Genomic DNA, 9,167 nt, shown 5'->3' with positions numbered 1-9,167 from the left:
CTCCCGGTACTCTGATATATTCCCAAACTTGCCCGAAACACTTCCGAAGGCCAAACATAGTCATCCAATATATCGATCTTTATGTCTCCACCATTTCGAGAGTCATCGTCATGTCCGTGATCATATCCCGGACTCTAAACTACCTTCGGTACATCAAAACACATAAACTCATAATACCAATCGTCACCGAACGTTAAGCGTGCGGACCCTATGGGTTCGAGAACTATGTAGACATGACCAAGACACGTCTCCGGTTAATAACCAATAGCGGAACCTGGATGCTCATATTGACTCCTACATATTCTACGAAGATCTTTATTGGTCAAACCGCATAACAATATACGTTGTTCCCTTTGTCATCAGTATGTTACTTGCCCGAGATTCGATCGTCGGTATCTCAATACCTAGCTCAATCTCGTTACCGGCAAGTCTCTTTACTCGTTCCGTAATACATCATCCCGCAACTAACTCATTAGTCACATTGCTTGCAAGGCTTATAGTGATGTGCATTACCGAGAGGGCCCAGAGATACCTCTCCGACAATCGGAGTGACAAATCCTAATCTCGATCTATGCCAACTCAACAAGTACCATCGGAGACACCTGTAGATCACCTTTATAATCACCTAGTTACATTGTGACGTTTGGTAGCACATAAAGTGTTCCTCCGGCAATCGGGATTGGAGTTGCATAATCTCATAGTCATAGGAACATGTATAAGTCATGAAGAAAGCAATAGCAGTAAACTAAAATGATCAAGTGCTAAGCTAACAGAATGGGTCAAGTCAATCACATCATTCTCCTAATGATGTGATCCCGTTTATCAAATGACAACTCATGTCTATGGTTAGGAAACCTTAACCATCTTTGATTAACGAGCTAGTCAAGTAGAGGCATACTAGTGACACTATATTGTCTATGTATTCACACATGTATTATGTTTCCGGTTAATACAATTCTAGCATGAATAATAAACATTTATCATGAAATAAGGAAATAAATAATAACTTTATTATTGCCTATAGGGCATATTTCCTTCAGTCTCCCACTCACACTAAGTCAATAATCTAGATTACACAGTAATGATTCTCACACCCATGGAGTCTTGGTGCTGATCATATTGCTCGTGAGAGAGGCTTAGTCAACGGGTCTGCAACATTCAGATCCGTATGTATCTTGCAAATCTCTATGTCTCCCACCTGGACTTGGTCACGAATGGAATTGAAGCGTCTCTTGATGTGCTTGGTTCTCTTGTGAAATCTGGATTCCTTTGCCAAGGAAATTGCACCAGTATTGTCACAAAAGATTTTCATTGGACCCGATGCACTAGGTATGACCCCTAGATCGGATATGAACTCCTTCATCTAGACTCCTTCATTTGCTGCTTCTGAAGCAGCTATGTACTCCGCTTCATACGTAGATCCCGCTACGACGCTTTGTTTAGAACTGCACCAACTGACAGCTCCACCATTCAATATAAACACGTATCCGGTTTGCGATTTAGAATCGTTCGGATCAGTGCCAAAGCTTGCATCGACGTAACCATTTACGATGAGCTCTTTATCACCTCCATAAACGAGAAACATATCCTTAGTCCTGTTCAGGTATTTCAGGATGTTCTTAACCGCTGTCTAGTGAACCACTCCTGGATTACTTTGGTACCTCCCTGCTAAACTAATAGCAAGGCACACATCAGTTCTGGTACACATCATTGCATACATGATAGAGCCTATGGCTGAAGCATAGGGAACATTTTTCATTTTCTCTCTATCTTCTGCAGTGGTCGGCCATTGAGTCTGACTCAACTTCACACCTTATAACACAGGCAAGAACCCTTTCTTTGCTTGATCCATTTTGAACTTTTTCAAAACTTTATCAAGGTATGTGCTTTGTGAAAGTCCAATTAAGTGTCTTGATCTATCTCTATAGATCTTGATGCCCAATATATAAGCAGCTTCACCGAGGTCTTTCATTGAAAAACTCTTATTCAAGTATCCTTTTATGCTATCTAGAAATTCTATATCATTTCCAATCAACAATATGTCATCCACATATAATATTAGAAATGCTACAGAGCTCCCACTCACTTTCTTATAAATACAGGCTTCTCCAAAATTCTATATAAAACCATATGCTTTGATCACACTATCAAAACGTTTATTCCAACTCCGAGAGGCTTGCACCAGTCCATAAATGGATCGCTGGAGCTTGCACACTTTGTTAGCACTTTTCGGATCGACAAAACCTTCTGGTTGCATCATATACAACTCTTCTTCCAGAAATCCATTCAGAAATGCAGTTTTGACATCCATTTGCCAAATTTCATATTCATAAAATGCGGCAATTGCTAACATGATTCGGACAGACATAAGCATCACAACGGGTGAGAAAGTCTCATCATAGTCAACCCCTTGAACTTGTCGAAAACCTTTCGCAACAAGTCGAGCTTTATAGACAGTAACATTACCGTCAGCATCAGTCTTCTTCCAATGGCTTGCCGATCATCGGGCAAGTCAACCAAAGTTCACACTTTGTTCTCATACATGGATCCCATCTCAGATTTCATGGCCTCAAGCCATTTTGTGGAATATGGGCTCATCATCGCTTCCTCATAGTTCGTAGGTTCATCATGGTCTAGTAACATGACTTCCAGAATAGGATTACCGTACCACTCTGGTGCGGACCGTACTCTGGTTGACCTACGAGGTTTGGTAGTAAGTTGATCTGAAGTTTCATGATCATCATCATTAGCTTCTTCACTAATTGGTGTAGGAATCACTAGAACTGATTTCTGTGACGAACTACTTTCCAATTCGGGAGAAGGTACAATTACCTCATCAAGTTCTACTTTCCTCCCACTCACTTCTTTCGAGAGAAACTCCTTCTCTAGAAAGGATCCATTCTTAGCAACGAATATCTTGCCTTCAGATCTGAGAAAGAAGGTGTACCCACCAGTTTCTTTTGGGTATCCTATGAAGACGCATTTCTTTGATTTGGGTTTGAGCTTACCAGGTTGAAGGTTTTTAAAATAAGCATCGCAGCCCCAAACTTTAAGAAACATCAACTTAGGTTTCTTGCCAAACCACAGTTCATATGGTGTCATCTCAACGAATTTAGATGGTGCCCTATTTAATGTGAATGCAGTCGTCTCTAAAGCACAACCCCAAAACGATAGCGGTAAATCAGTAAGAGACAACATAGATCGCACCATATCTAGTAAAGTACGATTACGACGTTCGGACACACCATTACGCTGTGGTGTTCTAGGTGGCGTGAGTTGCAAAACTATTCCGCATTGTTTCAAATGTAGACCAAACTCGTAACTCAAATATTCTCCTCCACGATCAGATCGTAGAAACTATTTTCTTGTTACGACGATTTTCCACTTCACTCTGAAATTCTTTGAACTTTTCAAATGTTTCAGACTTATGTTTCATTAAGTAGATATACCCATATCTGCTCAAATCAGCTGTGAAGGTGAGAAAATAACGATACCCGCCGCGAGCCTCAATATTCATTGGACCACATACATCAGTATGTATGATTTCCAATAAATCCGTTGCTCGCTCCATTGTTCCGGAGAACGGTGTTTTAGTCATCTTGCCCATAAGGCATGGTTCGCAAGTACCAAGTGATTCCAGAAGTCCATCAGTATGGAGTTTCTTCATGCGCTTTACACCAATATGACCTAAACGGCAGTGCCACAAATAAGTTGCACTATCATTATCAACTCCGCATCTTTTGGCTTCAACATTATGAATATGTGTATCACTACTATCGAGATTCAAGACAAATATACCACTCTTTAAGGGTGCATGACCATAAAAGATATTACTCATATAAATAGAACAACCATTTTTCTCATATTTAAATGAATAACCGTCTCGCATCAGACAAGATCCAGGTATGATGTTCATGCTTAACGCTGGCACCAAATAACAATTATTCAGGTCTAAAACTAATCCTGAAGGTAGATGTAGAGGTAGCGTGCTAACGACGATCACATTGACTTTGGAACCATTTCCCACGTGCATCGTCACCTCGTCCTTAGCCAATCTTCGCTCAATCCGTAGTCCCTGTTTCGAGTTGCAAATATTAGCAACAGAACCAGTATCAAATACCCAGGTGCACTAGTGCAGAACCGGGAAATAGCACCGGTTTGTAAGGCCCTTTAGTGCCGGTTCCATAACCGGCACTAAAGTGTGGGCACTAAAGGCCCCCCCTTTAGTACCGGTTCAGTACGAACCGGTGCTAAAGGGAAACCACGTGGCACGAGCCAGCTCCAGGGGCCTGGAGCCCTTTAGTACCGGTTGGTAAGACCAACCGGTACTATAAGGTTTGGGGGGATTTTAGTTTTATGATTTCTTTTTCATTTAATTTTGTGTTTCCATTTTAATTGTTTTTCGTTTGCTGATATTTTACGATACTACACATTGTACATGTTATGCATATATATATATATATATATATATATATATATATATATATATATATAAATAGAATTTCTAGTAGAACCAATCATGCATATATATATCATCAATGTCTCACAAACCATCATATTAATTAATTCACACATACACACATGTATAGCTATATACAATTTCTCCTACATATGCATGTTGCCTTCGGAGCCAGTGGCATTAGCCTAATTGGTGCCTTCGGAGCACGATGACAATTGGAAGTGGTTTTCATGGGGGCGGTAGCGGGTAATAGTATTCTTCCTTCGGATTTATGACCTGGTCGAGCAAAAATCCCGCTATTTCCTCTTGAAGTGCTTCTACGCGCTCCGTTTCTAGGAGCTTCTCCCGCACCTCTCTAAACTGTTAAGAAGGAGATCAATATGCATGTGAATTAGTTGTGTGACTAGATATCGATAATGGTGTAAAAATTGTGAATAGTGTTTTGACAAGCGTACCCATTTCTGTCTTTGAGATCTGCTCCTTTCGGACGCCATCATGCGAATGTTCTCGCAAACGCAGAATGCACACAGATCAGTCCCCTGCGCCTGCATCAGGGCCTTTACGAGAATGGAATTTGATCAGATAATAATTAATCAAGCATGATAATCAAAGAGATGGCAGCTAACTAGCTAGCTAGTACTACTTAATTACTTACCTTGGGTCTTCCCCATTTAAGCTTTTCTTTCCATTCGCCTTCCGTGACGCTGATGAACCTTGCCCAAGCCCTGCCCGCCGACAAAGAAAATGAATAAAGGGGTTATTAAATAGTTCATATCATGAAATGACGAACTAAATAGGCCGAGATATATAGTTAATAATGATTGAAATTACATGTTGACTATCCCAAACAAGATGTTATAGTCAGTTTTTTCTTTGAGTAGTGAGTCCAGTATTTCAACTGTTCCGGCGTCAACTTTAATGATACACAAGACCCAGTGATATTTGCATGCACACACGTTTGCATGTCTTAATTAAGCGGGCATATGTAAGCAAAAACATGTAGCTAGCTAGTAGGCAAAAACAGAGAATTTGTAGTACAAGACAGTGTGACTCACTGGAAGTTGTAAGGAAGTAGTATATCTTCATTGTATTTGAGGCGCTTCAAGAACTCTAGCATGCTGTCCTCTACGGCCTTTTGATGACGTGGATCTATTTTCCATGTGTATTCATTAACGGTGTTTGGGTCAATGAACCCAATGCCATAGCGTCCACCTTTTCTCATTTCATACATCTTCATCCTACATATAATACCACAGAAAAGAATATAGTGAGGATAATTACAGGTAATGATTGATCAAAAGGATCACTACAGCTAGCTTGAGACTTAAATTACAGAAAGAAATCACTTAAAGACAATAGCAACTGATGATAGATTTGTCGAGTGCGTCTTGATTGTATAACTGAAACAGTTCAGAATACTCAACGGACACAACTTTCTCATGGTAGTAATGCTCCTCCTTGACATTCACCATGAGGGACAATCGATCGGAAATCTTGGTAATGTTCATGTACCATTGATGCAATTCATACATTCTCGTTGGGAGGTTCTTGACCTTGTCTGGCTCGACCAAAGGTTGGCCCCGGACATATTTCCGTTTTATTTCATCCTCTCTAAGCACAGGCATGGGCTCGATCTCGAGGAGTTGTCCAACAGTGATTTTGAGAACTTCAGCCTGCATTATATGCTCCTCCGTTATTACCACATTGCCCACCTCAGGAACGTAAACTGTTTGCCCACAATAATATTGGGCGCGCGTACTGTCACGTGTTGTTGGCACAACAAGCGAGGGGATCGATTGCGCCGCCTATTCTCCCAGCTAGGGAATGGTTTTCCCGCATTTTTTGACAGCTTCTTCTTGTTTGCTCGATCCCGAGCTCGCATTTTACGTAGACGTGCTCGATTTAACTTCCTGATGTGGCACTCATAGTCTGTGTCAACAGGCTTGGGAGCTGGTGGTTGAGCCATACGAATGTAGTGGTCAATCGTTTCCTCAGGAACTTTCTCCCTTGGCGGCGGTGGCGGTTTCGGTGCAAAATGGGCTTCCACCTCGGACTTCGATATGGCTACGATTTCCTCCTCGGACCTGTCATAAGCCCTCTGCGGAAGAGGCGTGAGGCTTGGACCATATTTATATCGCTTGCCTCCGCCTGTACTTCCTGTACTACCTCGACTCGTACCGCTACGCACCATAGCTGCGGGGTGTCTCTTCTGTGATTGCTGAGGCGGCGGAGACGGCTGACGGGGCTGAGTTGGACGAGGAGGAGTGGCCACCTGAAGCTGTGCCGGACTTGGAGGAGGAGTGGCCTGAGGTTGTGCCAGACTTGGAGGAGGAGTGGACGTCTGACGCTGTGCGGACTTGGAGGAGGAGGAGTGGCCTGACACTTTGCCGGACTTGGAGGAGGAGTGGCCTGACACTTTGCCGGACTTGGTGGACTTGCAGGAGCGGGAGACTGCTGACTCGGTGGCGGACTTCGACGAGGAGTCGGCTGACGCGGTGTCGGTGGCCTTCGAAAGATGATGCAATCATTTTTCCATAGGATGATACGATGTTTGGCGTCTCTGAGAAAGCGCTCGTCATCACCTCTAGGATAGTCAAGCTCTAGCTCCGAATATGGGTCCACCACCTCATCAACCAAGACACGAGCATAGCCCGCTGGAATCGGGTTGCAATGGAAGGTTGCCTCGGGGGGATTTGTAAAAGCAACGGCGTCCGCCACCTTCATGGATATGTTCTTCATTTTGACGTGTAGCTCGCAGCTAGTGTTCTCCGTGATGTCATCCACGGGGTATCTACCCAGCATTGTGTCGTCCGGGGCGGAACCCATGCTGCTTCTCAGCATGGATGGGGCGGTGCTATCCAATGCTGGATCATTCGCTAGCTGCTGCAGCTGCTGAGACCCCCTTTGCTGGGTAAGTGAGTCGATCTGCTCCTGCTGCCGCTGGAATTTGACTACCAATTCCGCTTGACTTGCTTCTAGGCCTTGAAGGCGTGCATAGTCCCGCTTCCTTTGCTCCTCCTCCATCTTCCTCTTCTTCTCCTCCGCAATCTTCTTTCTCGCACGGGTTCTGTAGTCGGTGTTCCAGTCTGAAAACCCCTCATACCACGGAATAGCGCCCTTGCCTCGTGTTCTTCCCGGGTGTTCAGGATTTCCCAGGGCACGCGTAAGCTCGTCGTTCTCTCTGTTGGGCTGGAACACCCCCGATCGTGCCTCTTCTATTGCAACAAGTATCGCATCGTCGGCTCCCTTCAGACTTGCCCTCGTCGAAACATTGCCTGTCTTCGGGTCCAACTCCCCCCCGTGCGCATAGAACCAAGTCCTGACCCTGGGGTCCAGCTCTTAGTAACCGGAGTGGCACCTACATCCTCCATCTCTTTCTCAGACTTATCCCACTTAGGCATTGCCACCGCATAGCCACCTGGCCCCAGCTTATGGAACTTATCCTTTTTTTCGGCATTCTTCTTGTTTATTCTCGACCGTTCATTAGCTAATTCCGAATCCTTGAATTTCACGAAATCGTCCCAATGAGCACGTTGGTTCTGTAGTGTTCCCTCGAATACTGGAGTCTTCCTTCCTCCCTTGACGTACTTGTCCCATTCACGATTCTTGTGGTTCTTGAATGCAACCGCCATCTTCCTAAGAGCAGCGTCCTTGACTTTCTGCACATCTGCTTCTGTGAAATGATCTGGTAGGGTGAAATGTTCCATGAGAGTATCCCAAAGCAGATCTTTTTGATTCTTGTCGACAAAAGTAACATCTGGACGTGGAGCAGCGTCCTCTTTGCCTTTTTGTCTTTTTTGCTAGCTCTCTCCATTCTTGAACAGAGATCGGGAGTTGGTCCTTCACAAGAACTCCGCACTGACGAATGAACTTGTCCGCAATCTTCTTAGGCTCTAATGGTTCGCCATTAGGTCTGACTGCCTCGATATTGTACTTTACGCCCTCCTTCAACTTTTTGTTCGGGCCTCGTTTCGTCCTTTTGCCTGAAGATTTGCTCGATCCGGATGGCTGAAAGAACAAAGATCGATTCGTTAATATATCTTCAAGTCATTTAAAACATGTGATGATCACCAGATACCTGCTTATATAAATATATATACCTCGCCGGTCTTTGTTGTTTCAGGATCAACATGTTCTTCGTCATCGTCATAATCGTAGTTCATGACTTCATCAATTCGGTCGTCGCGATCGAATATCATATCACCCTCTCCGGTGTTGTTTAGAAATTCGGAGCCGTCATAATCTTCTTCATTCTGATCATCATCTGGCCCGCGTATCATATCGAACATGGTCTGTTCTCCCTCTCTGTCGGTATTGTCTGCCATAGCTTTTATTTAACTAATTCAAAAGAAATATAAAACAATTTAGTATTCAAATTACATCATCTCGAATAATAGATATAATCTCGAATACTTCGTCTAGAATAATAGATATAATCTCGAATACATCGTCTCGAATAATATATAATATTGAATAGTACATCACTGGCTAGCTAATTAAAGATCGAATACTACAGAAGAATCTAGGACACTCGCGGTTCCTGCGGCGTGGGCGGTGGACACCCAAAGAGAAGGAACCCTCACAGGATCATAGCTGAAGTGAGATCCCCGAAGATACTGCCAGGTATTGGAGAACCTGCCGCCCTCTAACGCAACCATGTAGCGATGGACGTGCTCGTCCTCCTCCCTGACACGGCGATGTACCACCT

The sequence above is a fragment of the Triticum dicoccoides genome, chromosome 1B (assembly GCF_002162155.2).
Source record: "Triticum dicoccoides isolate Atlit2015 ecotype Zavitan chromosome 1B, WEW_v2.0, whole genome shotgun sequence".
Taxonomy (NCBI): Eukaryota; Viridiplantae; Streptophyta; class Magnoliopsida; order Poales; family Poaceae; genus Triticum; species Triticum dicoccoides.
This window is presented reverse-complemented; position numbering follows the sequence as displayed.